Source organism: Magnolia sinica, chromosome 13, assembly GCF_029962835.1.
Source record: "Magnolia sinica isolate HGM2019 chromosome 13, MsV1, whole genome shotgun sequence".
Classification (NCBI taxonomy): Eukaryota; Viridiplantae; Streptophyta; class Magnoliopsida; order Magnoliales; family Magnoliaceae; genus Magnolia; species Magnolia sinica.
This window is the reverse complement of record NC_080585.1, coordinates 38,228,661-38,232,395: the sequence shown is the minus strand read 5'-3', so window position 1 is coordinate 38,232,395 and position 3,735 is coordinate 38,228,661. Positions and strand designations below refer to the sequence as shown.

The following is a 3,735-nucleotide window of genomic DNA, read 5'->3' as shown; positions in this document are numbered from 1 at the left end:
AATTTCCACTTTCTTTTAGGAATTCCTTCTCTTTTTAGAATCTAACTTATTTGGTTTTATTTTGCAGGTTTTTAACTTAGGGACTCTAATTTGGTAATTTCTTTCCAACTCTCTCTTTCTTTCTAGATTTTCTTTCCCTTTCTTAGGATTAGGTTTTGAATTTAATTGAGGGCTGTGAGTGTTTCATGCCCAAGTGGGCCCGTGACAACACTTGACTTCTCTTGACTGAAGGAGGATTGATTGAGGGGTTGACTATCCATCACAGGACTAGACACCACTCGAAATCCCCTGAGTTAATTGAAGTTATGGCTGAAGACCAACCTCCTCTACTTCCACCCAGGGTGGAGGATACCCAAGATGAGAACGAGGTACATCAGGCACCCCCGCCTCCTACTTTACGAGATTATTTACAACCGGCGGGAGTGAGTACGCCCTCATGCATGATTTTTCCTGAAAACACAGGACAAATGGACATCAAGCTAGGACTTATCCAACTCCTTCCCAAATTCCATGGACTTGAATTAGAAAGTCCATATTTACATTTGAAAGAGTTCGATGAGATTATAGCTACATTATGTTTTCCTAATGTATCTGATGATACAATCAGGCTAAAACTCTTTCCTTTTTCCTTAAAAGAGAAAACTAAGATGTGGTTATATTCACTGTGTCCTAGATTCATTGGCACATGGAACGACATGCAGAGGGAATTCATAAAAAAAATTCTTCCCACATCATAAAACGATTACCCTCAGAAAAGCAATCATGAACTTTGCCCAAAAGGAAGATGAAACATTCTTCCAATGTTGGGAAAGGTTCAAAGATTTGGTCAGTTCATGCCCACAACACGGATTTGAAACGTGGCGCATTACAAATTTTTTCTATGATAGACTGACATCTTCCATGCGCCAAATGGTCGAGACAATGTGTAATGGAAAGTTCATTAATAAAGATGTTGACGAGGTATGGGATTACCTTGATAGTCTTGCTGAAAAAACACAATTATGGGACTATTACCCAAAGTCGAACACCACGTCTAGGCCGACTTAATTAAAGGAGAAGGGTGGATTATATCTCTTGAAAGAAGAGGATGATCTCAAGTGTAAAGTGACTACGCTCATAAGGAAAGTTGAGGCCATGGAAGGAAAGAAGGATAAGGTTAATGAAATTGTTTGCAGCATCTGTGATTGCAACATTCATACAACTGAAAATTATCTTACAATACCCGCCTTTCGAGGAGTGTTGAATGAACAAGCTAATGCCGTAAACAACTATCAAAGACCTTTTACTAGACCTAACTCCAATACGTACAATCTTTGTTGGAAAAATCATCCAAACTTTAGTTGGAGGAATGGACAAATGGCTACCCCTCAAGGTTTCTTCAATCAAAATCCGAATTAAGTGAAACCTCAAGAGGAACCGGTTCAAAATTCCATACAAGAGCTGACTCAGGCAATGCGGGGAATTACAGATTTTATGCAAAAGATAGATTCTCGTATGACAGTTATAGAAAAGGGGATACTTCCTGCACAACCTCTCCCCAATCCTAAACCGCAGTACGAGATTAATGATCCCAGCTTTTCAAATCAGATGGGGCACGCTAAATCCATCACCACTCTTAGGAGTGGAAAGATCATTGATAAAACTCTTCCGGTTAGGCCTGAAAAGCTTCAAAAACCAGAAGAGGACAACAATGATGGATCTAGTGATACCCCACAAAAATTAGAACCGGAACTTCTAGAGAAGCCAATTGCTCCATTCCCCCAACGGTTGATTTCACCAAAACCTCTCTCTAATTCTCAGGATATCCTAGAGGTGTTGAAACAAGTGAAAGTCAACATTCCTCTACTTGATGTCGTGAAACAGATACCTTCATATGCCAAATTCTTGAAAGACTTATGCACGACCAAACGACGACAGAGTATTCAAAAGAAGATCTTCTTGACCGAGAAAGTGAGTGTCATCCTAAAGCAAGACGTGCCACAGAAATTCAAGGATCCCGGTAGCCCAACCATATCATGTGTAATCGGGGACCATCGAATTAATCATGCACTTCTTGACTTAGGAGCGAGCGTCAATCTGATTCCCTACGCGGTATACAAACAGTTAGGTTTGGGTGAATTAAAACCCACCCTAACCACACTACAACTTCCTGATCGCTCTGTTTGTGTACCAAGAGGGATAATTGAGGATGTGTTGGTCCAAATTGATAGATTTTACTACCCTGTAGATTTTATCATCTGGACACCGAACCCATCAATAACATAAGCACTCAGATCCCCGTCATTCTTGGCCGCCCATTCCTTGCCACTTCAAATGCAATTATCAATTGCAGGAATGGTGTCATGACTATGTCTTTTGAGAATATGACATTGGAGTCAAATATCTTTTTCAATAACGGCAGAAACTTAGAGGAGGATGACGATTTCCACGACATTAACATGATTGACTCTTTAGTGGAAGATACGACACCTCTGACCTTATCCTCTGACCATCTAGAGACGTGCCTGGCCCACTCCCATGATTTTAATGATGACATGATTAGGGAGAAGTGCGCCTTGCTTGATATTGCACCGGTACTGGAAGTTAACCGATGGAGGTCACAATTTGAAGAATTGCCACAAACCGATGTAGTGCCTTTACCGTCTAACCTCAAGCTGCCGAAGCTTGACCTAAAACCTCCTCTGATTTAAAATATGCCTATTTAGGTCAAGATGAGACATACCCGGTGGTGATCTCTGCCCACCTGGAGAAAGAACAAGAGAGTATACTTATATCTACTCTCATTGAGCATAAAGGAGCCTTGGGATGGACGATAGCGGACCTCAAGGGAATCGATCCCTCGATTTGTACTCACCGCATATATCTTGAGGATAATGCAAAAATCGCTCGGCAACCACAACGTAGACTAAATCCAAACATGAAGGAAGTGGTTAAGGCCGAGGTTCTTAAACTATTGGACGTGGGTATTATATACCCTATATCTGATAGTCAATGGGTGAGTCCAACTCAAGTGGTCCTTAAGAAGTCCGGAATCACCATCGTTGCCAATGCTAATAATGAACTCGTGCCAACTAGAGTCACTACTAGTTGGAGAATGTGCATTGACTACAGGAAGTTGAATACCGTCACGAGAAAAGACCACTTTCCTTTACCATTCATTGATCAGATCCTGGAAAGGTTAGCTGGTCATTCCTATTACAGTTTCCTTGACGGGTATTCGGGCTACAACCAGATAGAGATAGCCCCTGAAGACTAGGAAAAGACCACATTTACATTTCCCTACGGCACCTTTGCCTATCGAAGGATGCCATTCGGACTATGTAATGCCCCTGCCACCTTTCAGCGATGTATGCTTAGTATCTTTTTTGATATGGTGGGGCAATATCTAGAGGTCTTCATGGACGATTTCTCTGTTTACGGTCCATCTTTCAGCAAGTACTTGGAAAGTCTTAAATGTGTGCTGAAAAGATGTGAAGAAAAGAACTTGGTACTTAATTGGGAGAAGTGTCATTTCATGGTTCAGAAGGAAATTGTCCTTGGGTATATCATCTCGTCTAAGGGAATCCAGGTAGATAAGGCAAAAATCGATCTTATCTCTAACCTACCTCCACCCAAGAACATCAGAGACGTGCGATCCTTCTTAGGACACGCAGGTTTTTACAGGCGATTCATAAAGACTTTGGTCTCCTCTCTCGTCCTTTATGTAATCTTCTTCAAAAGGATGCTTTGTATAAG

General features: G+C 41.3%; 1 non-coding gene across 1 annotated transcript; it reads right to left on the bottom strand.

The window, feature by feature from the left end:
• Window positions 1-744: 744 nt before the first annotated feature.
• LOC131224614 (small nucleolar RNA R71) lies at window positions 745-851 on the bottom strand. The gene has a single exon (XR_009161084.1). It is a non-coding gene; the product is annotated as a small nucleolar RNA R71 (small nucleolar RNA).
• Between the last annotated feature and the right edge of the window lie 2,884 nt (window positions 852-3,735).